The 15,367-nt window shown below is 41.2% G+C and overlaps 1 protein-coding gene across 11 annotated transcripts in view; it reads right to left on the bottom strand.

Moving 5' to 3' along the window:
• The window catches only part of ARPP21 (cAMP regulated phosphoprotein 21), a 207,764-nt gene extending 200,544 nt beyond the window's left edge, over window positions 1-7,220 (bottom strand). For 9 of the 11 annotated variants that reach the window (XM_056484275.1, XM_056484270.1, XM_056484271.1 and 6 more), the window contains exon 1: window positions 7,024-7,220. The gene's annotated coding sequence lies outside the window, so the exon portion shown is untranslated. The remainder of the gene's footprint in view (window positions 1-7,023) is intronic. The other 2 variants (XM_056484296.1, XM_056484295.1) reach the window with 1 other exon arrangement.
• Window positions 7,221-15,367: the final 8,147 nt, after the last annotated feature.

Genomic DNA, 15,367 nt, shown 5'->3' with positions numbered 1-15,367 from the left:
GGAGGAGTCAGATTAAAACTGCCTCAGTGATCAGCCTGCCTGGGAAAATTGTTTATCCATCCTACACAACAGACAAACAGATCTCTTCTGCAATTTGTCAAGAATTTAGTGCAAATAATGCTACAAAAGTAAAAATAGTAATAGAAGTATTAATAATACAAATATGCTGTATGATCCTGGAACCTGAGTTCAGGCTCTAACAGGACATGGTTGAAGTACTGCAGTTTCTCAGGGCCCTTCTTCATCTCCTGGGCTAGCAAAGGAAAAGAAGGGTCCATGCCAAGATCTCCTCTCACTCCTGTAATCAAACACAGCTCAAACATCCACAGAGGACTCCTGAGCTTCTAATATAAGCTTACTCAGACATATCCTTCTCTAAAAATAATTTCAGCTATGCTCCTCACCTGTTGGCAGTCTGGTTTACCAAAGGACTATGGCTGTATTTTACTGGTTCACAATGAAGCCATTGATGGTGTTCATGCCTGTTTGCTCATCTCAGCAAGATGGGGCATTAACTTTTGGCATTGTCCCCTGCCACCACCAGCATCACAACCGATGCAAACCAAAGCAACAACTCTTACCCCTCCGCATATTGTCTTCTCACACAACCACTGGGGCTTTAAGTTCAGGGTGTTGTTGAGGTCTTGACAAGCAGTTGGGAAGCTAATAAACAGCTCAGCTCCCTACCTTTCTGAAACTTACTGACTTGATATTGCTTTTATATTTCCAATGTCTGGAAATGTGAAAAGGCAAACCAATTCTAATTCCAAAGAAAAATTCTTAAACCTTAATTATTATGTGAGACTTTGTATTTTTTTCCAGAGTCTCTCTTAGAAACCTGATAAACATACATTCCCAGTTTAAACATATTGACTCTTTTTTTTCCTCTTCAGTATTTATTTCCTATGTGAAATGAGAATCAGTAGAGATTTTCTTGTTTGACAGCTTAAGATCTGGTGTAATACACAAGTATCACCTTGTCACAACAAATAAGTTTTACTCAGTCATTGGCATTAGCAATGTCCACACAGCCCTGGGAATAATGTCATATTTCAGCTCATTACTGCAGTTTCAGCAAAGAGAGCAATGGGGCTGAAATCCAATCTACATACATGCATGTGCTGTTTGGAGCATGCAATGGGCAGCTGTGTTGTGGGTGGCTGTAAAAATGTTCTTTGGAAAGTCAAAGAGGACACGGCATGGCTGGAAACTGAAGCTGCCCTCTACCATTTTTCATTTTCAAGAAACTGAATGCCTCATTTGTAAAATGGGGATAACTATATAGACAACTATTCTGTAAAGTATTTGAAATCTACAAATAAAAAGAGCAGCCAGATAAAACCACTGTTGGTATTTAGCTAGGGAACTTTCTAAAGTTTCTAGAGAAACTCTATCTCTCAAACATACTCTTATAATTAAGAGAAATATGATGTTGGAACCAATCTGTGCTATATATAATTATCAACTTGCCACACGCCTATTTCCTCCATCCCTATTTTTCACCTATGTAAAGCCATGTAGCCCTTTATACCAAATATATTTGACCCTATTAGAGTACTCTCATTTCCTTGCTCCTCACTAATCTTCAGATAAATACTAAAAGAAAAGTTCAGCATAAAAATTATGCATTCCTTAGGTGTTTAGAAGGAAGAGTAGAAGAGAGGAAACTTTGTTTCACTGGTTTCAGGGAGTTGAGGGCAAGACTGTTGAAGCTAGCTCAAAATATTAAAAATATACCCAGTGTAGTCTCCCCATTCCTATAAAAAAAAAAAAAAAAAAAACCCAAGCTGTTTCTTGCATAATCCCTTCCAGACAGCTAAAGCAATGAATAGATTTCATAATCAAAGTATTTATTAATTGGAAATGCTGCATCCAGGCAGTATTTATCTACCTAGCAAAAACTAGCGCAGAGAACTTACCTAATGGACCACTTCAGCAGCAGTAGTAGAGGTCTATTTTTGCTATTCAAATAAAAATAAACAAAAGAGGAACATTCCTACTAAAAAACCTGCCAATCAACCAAGCAAAACCCAAACAAAAACCTGCCCAGAAAAATGCTATTGTAAATAATAAACCGTAATATCTGGAAATTTCAGGGGAGAAGTTGTGTCTGTATCCCTCAATGTATTATCGTGTATCATATATAATGAGTCAATGCCTACGAGAAACTGTCTTATTGTTCCAATCTTAGTGGCAGCCCTGATAAAAGTGCAAAAGATGTTTTAACCATGGATACAATAGTGGGTTCTTAGCTCCATACAGTGATATCAGACAAGCTGTGAGAGAAGCTGTTTTGTAACCTTAACTATGACAGTGACATTAGACAAGCTGTGAGAGAAGTTGTTTTGTAACCTTAACTACGACAACTGAGAAGCTACAGCAATACTTGGCTTGGATCTGCATCAGTCTTAGATTACACTGACTGTATGCAGCAAACATGGTTTTATTAATGCCTGGCTTTTATAAATAAGGGTCCTTGCCTCTGTGCCTTTTTTCCTTAGAGAAAGAAAATCAGAAACTATTTTTGCTCGATCAGTGCCTGAAGGACCTATAGCAACATAATCTTATCTATTACCTGTCACTTCACAATGCAAACATTTCCTACAGTGTCAGGCCAACCATTTATCATATAGTTTCTCTCTGAGGTCTCAACATCATCCATCACTGGTAGTCACCTGCCCTGCACAGGGATTCACCACTGTAGGGGCCAAGGGCCTGGGCTGCTGCTGTTTTCCATTTTGTCATTCTTTCACTAACACTTGACCTGCCTGGAGCAGCCAGCATGTTGCTAAGGATTGAGAGGGCATCTTCTTTATGAGCCTTTTCTATAACCTCCTCTTCACATAGAAGAAGCCAACCTGCCTGCATGCTTCATGAACAACTGACCTCCTTCTTCTTTGAAGGAGAAATGGATGGAGGTTTCCTTCCCTGTGAATAATTGTGGTTCCTGACTGCTCTCTCCTGCACACATATGGATGTCTTTAGCCTAGGGATACGTAGATTTTCACCTAACCTTTCTTAATTGCTACAGGGAAGAGATGAAGGAGTAAATAAGGATGCAGTAACCATCATAGCAGCCAGGGAGAAGTGGGTGAACTTGCCAGGAAAGTAACAGGAAAATCATAATTAGATAGGTCTGAGACAGATCTAGATTCAAGTCAAAGACATGTAAATGTAATCATGATTAGTGAGAACATGTTAACATTACCCTAGTTTTCTAGTGAAGTTTGTCAATAACGAGTCGGGTAAGAACAGGACAGCAACAGACTCGGCTCCACAGGGCTATGTCCTCCTCAGACCTCCCTAAGGGATGGATCATGTTGTTCCACTGATGTACCTCTGCAGCCTCCAGAAATATTGTTCATGCATCCTTTTTCTGTATTTCCAGTAATTTCCCTTCTCTTTTTTGATTTTTAGGAGGTGAGATTTTCTCAATAATACACAATTATAGCTGTAGACAAATCCATCTGCATATTGCCTTTGCTCTGGAGGGCATCTAGTAGAAAATATCCCCGTTTTCTCTTCGCAATTGCTCTGCCAAATGTCCTCTCTCCCTTGCTTTTTGTCTCTAGACCTCGGTGAGAAGGGAACAGGCCATCATCCCATTTTCTCTGCCAGAAGAAGAAGGAAATGTTCTTTTATAAATTCACAGAAGATTGAAGGGATACCTTGCTTGCATGCTTGGCTATCAGCTTCACCAACAGTGCTGTAAGGACCCTAACAAGGTCAATTTTTTGAGTAGTTATCACATGTTCTTTATATTATAGAAATTATATTCTCAAATGCTTTTATGTGTATGCACTCCCAGGGCACAGGAAAAGGCAAATGTTTGCAATAGTTGAAAAAATAAAAAGGATTGTTTTTTCTCACTACCTAGATGTGTATGTCATTATAGTATATTCTTCTACTTCCTTAACCGCAAATTAATCTGATCAAGTAATGTGTCTACAGTACAAGAGAGGATTCCCATAATGCTTTCAAATGCAACTGGATTTTCTTGTAATATGTTGTAGTGAAATTATAAGCTAAATTTCCAAGAAATTAGAAGAATGATGGAAGGTAAGTTATGATAATGATGTACTACTAATGCAATACAGAAGCCCATAAAACCATAATGTCAGTTTTCTATGAAAATGATGCATAATTTTAATAAAAAATATATTAAAAATTTCTAGATATACTAATGACTGCATGACCTACTTGGTTATAAAAGGTTAATTGTAAAATTACTTGGATATGCCCTCTAATTTCTGTCCAAGATCAACAATTTGTGTACAAAGTGGGATAAACATTTTATTCTTCTCAAACTTCTGCAGCTCTGAAGGTTTTATCATAACGGTTAAAAAACAAATAACATTTTTAGTAACATGCTGTTCTGTACCCAGCACTGCAAGAGATCCACATGTTCATTTATGCTTTCCTACCTGGATACAAGATCTTTCGCAAGGTGACATATCTGGCTCTCCAGTTACACAGACTATTGCACCTCTCCTGAGGGACTCGGAGCTGCTGATTTTAGTGGCAGCAAAATCCACCTTCATCTTGCACTTAAAAACTGGCATCAAATTTGCAAATGGCTTCTCTGTGAGCTGCTTATAGAGGTAATTTCAAAGTTACAGAGTCCTTTCAAATGGACATAGTAATGTATCTTCCCTGTGTCTTGGCGCATGTCCCTTCAGCACAACACTAAGGCTCGGCGCTGGCCTATCCCTGTGGAAGCTCCTGCTCAGGCATGTGTTCTAGTTGGAAGGACAGGTGTCTGCCAATAAAGGCAGAAGCTCCTCTTTGAAATAGAGAATGTAAGTCCTCTTCCTCTCGAGTATTATAATTTTTGAATCAGGAACTCTAAGGCAGAGATAAGGGGGGTAGGAATAACAGCTCTTTACTAAGATATCTAACCGGACAAACAGAAACAACAGCAGCTATGAAAAATTGCCAACAAAACAGAACAGATAACTCGGTTCCAGTCCTTTCTCTAGCCGCAGACAAACTGCCTGTGTCTGTTCCCGGTGGTGTAACACGTGGCAGGGCCCGCACAGCTGCGGAGAGCAGGCGGGAGCGGAGGGGCGGGGGCGGCAGCGGCCGCGCTGTGTCTCAGGTGAGAGCAGGGTGGAGGAACAGCTCCCCGCTCAGCGTTTGTGTCCCGGTGATTAGCTGTGTCCGCAGAGGTGGTAGGCTGGAGTAGAGCAGATGCAGAACAATGTCCCACAGCAGAGAGCCTAGCTCCCGGGGGCTCCGATAGCGTGACTGGGCACGACAGTCCTTCCCCTCCGCGCTCACCCGCGAGAGAGCAGCCCTCGGAAGCCGCTCCCACCTACTCCTTTGTCTAGAGTCCTGAAAAGAGCCTGGGCGTAACCCGGCAGGCTCCCTTAGCATGATAATGGGAAAAAATTCTTTAAACTGGGACAGTTAGAGAACAAAACTCAACCCCCAACAGCATGGCTGAAGCACTAGTTTGAGGCGCAGCAAAATCTGCTGCTTCACGCATTAAAATAAGACAAACAGAAACCAGTGTGGGTGGATGGTGGGAAATAGAAAGGGAGCTGGAGAAAGGTTTCGCTGGAGCCATGAGTCAAGGCGCTGTGAGATGCACGGGATTACCATAGTTTACATAGTGTTCTCATTTCCAAACCTCCAGCGCAGTGCTGCCTGTGAGTGGTCAGGAGCTGAAGGACAGTAGTAGCATTACAATAGCAGTGCCAGAGGCACTATGACGGGAATGATCTCACAATCCCCTAAGACATTATGTTTCCCACAGCAAAGAGCTCCTGCTTTGAGGTACAACCCCACATGCATCATTGAGAAAAAGCATTTTCTCTCTTTCATGTCAAAACAATGTTCAAATTTTAATGGCTTCAATCAAAAACCTCTCCTGGAAGGAACTTAAACCTACACTGTGCATAGAGACACCTAACACAATAGTTTCCTATTGTACTTATTTGGCCCAGATAGAGCTTATTTATTCCACAGCTCCCAAAAAATGTTTCACAGCTACACATACATAGAAATAGAAATACTGAGGACTGTGCTGACCCAAAACCTACCATAGAAAGGGAGAGATTCCCTCTGATTACAGTCTCTTGCATCAGCCTAACTCTCAAGGAGCATTACTTCAGGCTGACCTGCTGCCCTGAGTTGTGGACTAATTCAGAGCAGAAATCACTGAATTTAGAGATGAGCCCCTCTTTTATTTTTGCTTTTTTCTTTAATTTAGAAGTAGTAGCAGCAGCATCTGTTTTCTAGCACAAAGCAGACTTCCAAACAGCAGCCAGAGCCTGCTTGAGCCCCTAAGCAAGCCTGCCTGGCTCCATCCCTAAGCATGTATGTAGGCACAGCACCAGCACACCCAAGTCATACTGGCACACAGACCCCTTCTGACCTGCCTGAAAGCCCTGCCTTTCTTCGCACAGTCAATGGAGAGGGGTCACATTAAGGGAACAGGACATTGGAAGTGATCCTGTAAAACCTTGCAACTCCAACATTTAGTCTACGTAAACATCACTGAGATATTTTGTTGTTCTTACCAAAAGATGCTATCATGGTTTAAGAAAATAAAAGAAAAAAAGTCGTTGTAGGAAAGAATAAAAAAAAGGAAAAATTAAATAAAGAGAGATGGGAGAACTTAAGATATCACGTGAGAGCAGACAGATTAGGTAATTTTAGAGCAGAGCAATAGCACTTCTTCCCCTCCCCAGAAGTGCAGCCGGCATATTTGTTTTATTTTTCAGTATCCGTCCCATGTTTATTATTAAAACATGTCATCACCATCTAATCACCACTGGAAGTGAAAGTAACTTTTCACAGGGGCATTCTATAATTAGAGAGTGCCAATTAAAATTAGTGCAAACCAAAAGTACTGTGCCGTAAAGAAACTACGGCCAACATGATGAGCAAATGCAACCTATATTTGCCCATTTCAGAGTGCTGATACTTGATTTTTACCTTATTTCTTTGTGTTTCCCTCCTCTAAGAGCAATGCCAAAAAAACACAGGCCTGGGGCTCTGCAGAAACCTTCTCCTTACCCCATAGAGACAGCTGTAAGTCCCATCCAGGAACCTCCCGTCTTCCCACTCCAGAGGAATCACAGTGTGCTTCTTCCTGCAGCAGCCTCCCTGGGTGCTTGTCGTCCTGCTCCACGTCCCGCAGACAGCTGGGGCCAGCCTGGGGTGCCGGCGCATCGTGGCAACGGGACATGGTCCTTCCTGATATAATGGGAAGGGCTTGTGCCAGCACCAGCATCGGTCCGGGCGGGATTCCAGCACGGGCGGCCGTCCCGCAGCTGTTGCAGGGCACCAACCGGGACAATCAGCTGTGTGGCTAATATTAACCACCCGTGCTGCCAGCACCCGGGGAGTGCAGTGGGGACAGGAGCATGATTCAGGCACAGAGCAACACGCAGGGAAATAATTGTTCAGCTTTGCCTTTAGTTAATAGGAAAACAAACCAAAAAGACCAGTGAATATCCTGCCAGACAGATAATCTACACAGAAGTCCCAGAGCTGTTCACGGTTCTTTCCCATTCATTACATTAGCCTGCTTTTGTCTTCAGCAGTGGTTTAGGTCCTTTCAAAATTTCTGGTTGTATGTAGAAAAAGGTACATTTGTATCTATTTATTGTCTGAACTACCTTGGCATTAATAACCTCGGGTTCTCTAACAGCCAGAGAAGAAACACCAGGTTGAGCCTCAGCTGTGCTGAGGGTGACAGTCACACGATCACCCTGCTTAAGTGGCATGCTTTAATTTGTGGCTACTGGGAAAGCACTATGACAGACAGTGCTGCTGCACACAGTAAGAAGATAAAATAAGCTATGCTGTGACTCATAAAAATCAAAATTAAAAAACCTTCCTGCCCAGCATACCCTACAATGATAATATAGCATGTTAATGTCCTGCTTAAAGTAAAACACCTACAGAATGGGGCCACTTTTTTTTTTTTAAGAGGATTTTTTGTGATGCTTGATTCCCTCTTCCCCCTGGATATTGCAGATGTCTCCAGGCATCAGGGGACACAATGAAGGCATGCACTGCAGAAGTGGTAAGCACCAGAGGGCAGCTTAAATGCAAACATGAGCTCCAACTACAAATTCTCTGACTGAGCTGTTTACAGCAGACCTCCCACGTTCTAGTTGTAAGCTTCTCTAGTGCATCCATTTTGTTTCCATAAAATGACTATGCATGAGATGAAAGGGAAAGAAAGCAAGAGCTGTTAAGACCCTGCTTTTTGCAAGATCTGTCTAGAGGGAATAGGATCTGATGGTGACAGTGTCTGTGGAGAAATACAGGTGAGGAAGCTCTCATACTGGGTTGTGAAAAGTCCTTCTGCTGTTGTGTCCTGGCTAGATTTTTATTTTAAACCATATCAGGGACCAGATGGTGCCTTAAAAAAAAAAAAAAAAAAAAAAAAAAAAAAAAAGTGTGATTATAAGCTAAAATTTAAAAATACACCAGAAGCATTTGTGAAACTGTAGGAGAATTAAAAAGACAAACACCAAAAGTAAACGTAGTGCAACTCTGGCTTCCGAAGAAGAGAGCTGCTGCAGTCTGAGAAAGATAAAATTAAACTGGATGTGACATAGTTGAATCCCTACATTTCTTCTGCATCCTCTGAGTAACCTCTTTGATCCCCTCCCTTTTTGGAGAAAAGAAACTTGATTAATTTCCACAGCTAAGTCTCGCTTTTGTTAGTAATATATAAACCTGGCCAAGATCTGAGCAGGTTCCTCCTTCCCTAGCTGACCAAATCAAGCGCTTGAATACTCATCACAAATAATTCAAGCTAAATGAAAACCAAATCTAGCTGCAAAGCTTGAGTGCAGGTCGGAGACCACCTCACCTCCGAGAGCATTGGGATGTAACTGTCTCCTTCAAGCATCTATTGCACACAGGACAACATGCCAGCACATACTGCTAGAAGGTAAGCATATCAGAACAAAAATTTGATATGCAAACCAATATTCTCCAACAGTGCTATAGTAAAAACCAGAGAGACTCAGGAAACTACTTATTTCTTTCTCAGCCTCAGCTCCCGACCCTCTGCTTTTCAGTCTAGCAGCAAGCCAATTAGTCCTGCAAGCCCAGTGTGTCCCCTGATGGCCACCATCCTTTGAGCTGTAATTCAAGAACCTGAGCACAGCTGGTGTCATCACTCAATATTGCACAAGCCCTTACAACACAAAACAAGCTGTTCAGGCGCTGTCAGTAGGCTAGTGTTGGAGCTGGATATGCCTGCATGCAATTCTCACAAGAGATTTTACCCTACTATCAAGCTCTCTCATGTATATGTTGATTTTTGTTTTTTATGGCATCATAGAACTTCTAGTGAGTGTATGGTCTCCCATGATGTTGCTGACCTAGCTTGCTATGCATTATCAGAAGAATCAAAATTACAATAACGAGAAGAAAAGCATGTTTTTAATCCAGCGCCTCCAACCCCTGTATTTTTAAATGTACTCCCAAGGGTATGAGAGGACAAAAATAGATACAATCAGATGCACAAGAGCTGGATGCTGAAAAGAAACACTTGTCTTCTGCCTTGCTGTGGCAGAATAACGTTCTCACGTTGTTAAGAATTGCCTCAAGTTTTCAATACAACTGTTCCAAATATCTGCTATTGAATTTACTCATTTGTACTTTGTCACAGCAAAACTGAAGAGCTGTAGGTTATATTGAAGATTAGGCCAATTAGGCCAATCAAAGTCATAGATTTTTTTTTCAAAAACACCTGGTAGTTAGAGCTGTGACAGTATATGAAAGAAATAAATTATGTCCCTTTCCCCATCTAGAAGAAACTACCCACCAAGCTAAAGCAAAAGCACTCTGAGGGAGATGTCTGCAATTTAAAACTTGCTATTCTAGAGGAGTAGGTACCATAAATTCTTATAAAGTAAAAGCAATATGCAAGTTTCCAGCTAGTCTGTATTCAAGGGAATAGTCACATATTTCCGCAACAGGATTTTAACTTGGCAGAATGACTTGATCACTAGACTAGAGGCTTATAATTGAACTCTGTCCAACCACCTTTTAGTTACCCAAACAAAAATCTGAATGTTTTGATGCACATGGATCTGGATCTACTCTTATCTTTGGTCATTTTATAATCATTAAATTTCTGTCTGTTTCAGTTTTTTAAGAATATCAGTTCATCTGAAAAATAGCAATATACATCCAGTGTACAGAATAGTTTGTGTGATGTGCAGGGCTGTGTTGTGGGAGATAAGGCTGAGTAGCAGCTCCTCTACACTGCTCCTGAAATGAGATTTCCAGAACATCCTAGCAGAAGTCTGTAATTATGCAGTCTCTACCACACCGAGGAAGGGTGGATTGATCATCAGGTTACTCCAAGATTAATTCCAGGCCAAGCCTTATGTGACAAATTGGATTAATGTTTTCTAAAATAATTTCTGAGGATCTTATTGCACCTACTCACAGAGAAGCAGCCCCTTACCACATCAGAGTGCAGAGCTGCACCAGGGGTAGGACTGTGAACACACAAAAGCAGGGATCTGTCAGCATCCTCCCTTCATTATGGTTCAACATTGACAGCAGTAGAGGTCAAGGCAGGAGCCTAATCTACATAGTTACATGGACCTCTCACTGAGACATCTTAAAGAAATTCTGATAGTATGAATTGAAGCAACTGACAGAGTCAAGGAAGGAAGTCAAGCATATTCAAAACTACACTGTATATTTACCTGCAGATGAAAGCACAGATGTAAAAAGCTTCAATGCTTTTTGCTTGCAAGCACAAATAGAAAAGGCAACTCTGAGTCATGCAAAAATACAGTGAAAAGAATAATTTAACTCAGAAAATGAATTTAGGAAAGTGTAAGGCATCTCATCAAAGGAAATCTGTGTCATGCTATGCTGACTATATCCAGCTCCTAGACCAGGAACGTAATACACTTTCAATTTTGATATACTTCTTGACAGGCCATCAATAGCACATCAGTGGCAGCAGCAATATCGGCAAAAACAACCCCTGATTCAGTCCTGTATTGGGTACTGCTTTGCAGCAGCTTGTGTAACTCCCTCGGTATGTGTATCACTTTTTAGAAATCCCTGGGCTTGACAAAATACTTCCTGGGCACAAGCTTGTGCTGACCACAATAAAGTCTCTAAAATTTCCTAACTATTCATAGAATCCAAATTAACAGAATTGCTGATACATAAAGGAAATTAAGATATGAGGCAAAGAATAGATATCAGAACTGACATAAAATTTGGAGCACACAAGACAGGAAAGGGAATGGGAGTTGAGGAAGTAATGCTGGTTTATGAGCTAATTTGTCAACTGTGCTGCAGCATGAGGGAAAAAATGATTCTGTGACCTCATATCTTTGCTTTTCCAGACCAACACAGCTTCACCAATTGCATTTCAGTCACCAGGGACCTGTGCAACTTCTTCCGTTTGACAAGAACCTAGTTGTGCTGATGAGCTGACAAATCCAAAATGCCTCCCGCCCCCAGCCCCTGCTGTGTGCCAAATTGCTATATGTGTGCTTGTGCACCACTTAGAATCCATCTTCAGTGGTTGCCAAGAATGACCCCCTCCCAGTCTCTCAGGCAGAAAGAAGCAGGGAGAGGGAAGCGGGGGGAGATGGAGAGGCAGAAAGGGAGGGAGTATTCTGTGCACTTAGAAAGCCAACTTATATTTTTAGAGATGTGAAGCAGTGCTCGAACACAGCTTGTTTTTCCTCCAAACAGAAAAGATTAAAAATTAGTTAAAAAAAAAAAAATCAGATGGCAGCTTGGCATTCAGCAGATACCCAAAAATGCCCTAGGATGATGCAAGAGCCTAACTGAAGCAAGAAGCAGAATTAAAAATTCCTAATGAGCAGAGATCAGGACACACAATCCCCCTTGCAAGTGCCTAAGTGGATGTTCCTTCGCACATACACACACCCACCCCCGCCCCGTCCACATCCAGCCTGCCTGCTCTGAACCAGCCCATCCCAAAACAGCTCACCCAGCAAACAGGCAGGCTGGCTGCTGGTGCAGAGGTTTTGGGAAAGACCACTTGGATTAACTCCCTACAGGCACTGTGATGCTGTCCCAGATTGCCATTCGGTTTCGTGACTTCTGCAGCCCTACCAGCAAGAGGAAGGAGTGTGTTGAACTGCACCATCTGAGGAGAAGAGGAAGCAGAGATAAGCAGAGGGAGCAGGAAGAAAAGCTCAGTGCAAGATGCTGGCCTCAACACTTGACTGATACAAACTGCTAGCAAAGCCAGATTGTCAAAGGATGGGACACTAATGATTAGAGATTAACTAAAAAAGGTACATCTGAAATATGCCTGGTAGGAAACAGAATTGTATCATTATCTGAATACACTTATCTGTCATTTTTTTTCTTTACTTACACATATTCTTGACACAAAGGAACATGCAAAAAAAGCTATTCTGACTGAGATAAAAAAACTTCAAGCCAAGCCTAGTTCAATCCTAGTTAATTCTCTGCCTCTTAGAAAAACATGTTTCAATCCTAGTTAATTCTCCATCTCTTGGAAAAACATGTTTGAGTGGTTTCAAAGATGATTTGGGGGGAATGAGACTTTTCTGTCTCATCCTAAAAGAGAGGTCTGGAAAACAACACTAAAAAAAGGAATACATATATCTCAAATTGCTCTTTAGATGTCCACATACTGCAATAGGCACCAGTTTTGGTAACACAGAATGAGTTTTTGTAAATCATGAGAGGCAAGGTGACACTGAGGTCTAGCAAGGTATAAAGAAATAAGGTTCCACTGCAGAGGTGGTGCCTCTGCACATCATGGGTCATTTGGCAGAACATGCTGGTGAAATGACATCTATCTTTGGCTTGCAGGTCCAGCTCGGAAAGACAACTTTAATTTCTAATACCCACCTTGAATTGCTGACGGGCACAAATGAACCAGGGCATCAGGAGCTTATTAAATATAGTTGAATAGATGCATCATTATGGCTAGTACAGCAATTCCTGTCTATATAAGAAAGACGTATTTTCCTGAAATAACTTTTTTTTTTTTTTTTTTTTTTTTTTTTTTTAAATCCTCAGTTCAAAGCAGAAGAAAAGGAAGATATGCAATGAAATCAACAAGTCCATGTTTGGTGGCAAGTTGGTCCATGTTTGGATGACAAGTCAAACCAGGTTACACTTTTTCACTGACAGGAACCTAAAAAAGACCCTGGGTTCATGTTTGGAGAAATCTTTCAGAATTTTAACCTCTCATTTATGAAATGACACTGCCCACATATTTATCACTGTCAGAAGCTATTAGCAAGTACAAATATAGTCCAGATGAAAAGCCTTAATATTTTCTCTTAAAAATGCCAATGGCTTTATATTCGTAGTGTTCAGATTTGTGTGTTGAGCAGCAACACATTTCCAGCTGCACTGAAAATGTCTTCACAATACAGGGAGGAGAGCAACTTCAAGGCAGCATTACCAGCCAGGAAAGCCATAATTATATTTCACTCACTCAAGCTCCCCCTTCCACCCCCAAATTACATGAGGCTCATCCCCCTCTGTTGCCAATTCCATCCCTAGCATCACTTACCAAGGCCGACTCACATTCTAGCATCAAGTTCCCCTCTTAGAAAGCTTCCTACTTGCAAACAAAAAAACAGTGCAAACAAATATTAGTACTAACTCCAGTCCCTGTTTCTGATATATCACAATCATCTCCCACTCATTAGTGTGACTGCCTCCAGTTTTGGATAAAATAAGACATTCTTATCTCTCTGAAAAAAACCACAGTTTCCCTGATTTGTGGTGCTTATTCTGTCATATGTTTATTTTTAGACTGATTTGATATAGTGGATAACAAATCATTGCCCTATCCCTATCTATATCTGTCACTAATCAGCTTCACTTGCAAGACTAAAACCAACTGGACAAACACATATTATTCTCATGATTAGTCTCCAGCCTGGAATACATCACTGCTGTTACGCTGGTGTTCATATCTCACAGCCAGTGATTCCTTACATGGAATCACACCATCTATTTAAATAGTCCTGTATTCTCCTGGAAGCTCACAGCATATATATAATAAAGCTTATTGTCATCCTCCTGCTGAAGCTGGTTTTCTTAGTCACTATTTCTATGAAAATCCCATCTGAAGATTTAACAACTGAAATCACAAGAAAAAGGAGAAACATGAAAAGTAGTTTATGGGTCGTGCCCTCTCTCAGATGTTATTAGTTTCTAGACCTTCTGAGCTTTCTCAACAAGACTGCACATATTTTTTAGATTGGCACTGCACAAAAGAATATCCCAAAAAAATTGGTTAAAGTATGTAGTCGCCTTTTTTTTTTAATTTATTTTTTTTTTTAATTATACTGACTGTCAAAAACACAGTTCTAAAGATTTCCAGAAGAGTGAAAAGGGAAGGGAGGTTGACCAGTGGCAGAGTACTTTCAATCACAGAACTTTTGGTCTCTATCCCCAGAGTTCCAAAAATCAGATACAAGTATTGCATTCTCTGCTCTCAACAGCAGAAACCTATCTGGCAAGTCAGTATGATTTTTTAAAACAAAATAATGTGTCATTGCTTCTTATGCAGCCCCCCTCCCCCAATCTACATTTCAGTAACAATGGGAGGGGAGTTCAGCTCTAAAACATAGCCAGATATAGTCTGTGGGGTTCTCCATAACATCTGAAGGCTATACAGAATGGGAAACATTCAAATTGATGAGGAAACTGGGAACACAGATAAGGTTTTATTTCCTAGTGCCCGACTAGACATTTTAGAAACTGCTACGGATTAAAGAAAATAGAAAAATTAAAACATAACACAAAACCCAAGAAGGAATCCCCACCCACCTTCTACCCCAAAGTCTCCTTCCCCTACAAACTGGGACACTCGTATAGTTGATGTGTCAGGGAAAGGGACCTTTAAGGCCAACAGCATATCCTGACCCTCTTTTTGTCTTCTTACACTTACTGAGACATGAATGAGATATTCCCATCATAGTCTGGACAGGAGGAGATATTACTCTGCTCATTCTTTCAAGAATTCTCTGAGCTGAACTGAAGCACACCTTTCCATGGTTTAACAAATTAAGACAAAAACTTAGGACTGACATGAAGAACTGGAATAGTCTTTTCTGCATGCATGTGACAGCCTGGAGCAGTGTGGGATTAGTGCCCCTGAGAAGTCACAATCCCCTCACAGCCCCAGAGGAGGCAACAAACTCTAGGTATGATGTAAGCACATTTCTGCAACTCAGACCTGATCCTTGTACGCTGCACAACAGCAGAGGCCATGTTTAAAAAAGTAAGTGCAATGCATACCAGTTTACACTTGTTATGGTGCCGCTAGAAATACAGGCAAGCACCAGCCAGAGGGGAGTGGAATAGAGTGAGGCAGCCTTAAATGTCATGA

Source organism: Oenanthe melanoleuca, chromosome 2 (assembly GCF_029582105.1).
Source record: "Oenanthe melanoleuca isolate GR-GAL-2019-014 chromosome 2, OMel1.0, whole genome shotgun sequence".
NCBI classification, from domain to species: Eukaryota; Metazoa; Chordata; class Aves; order Passeriformes; family Muscicapidae; genus Oenanthe; species Oenanthe melanoleuca.
This window is presented reverse-complemented; position numbering and strand designations above follow the sequence as displayed.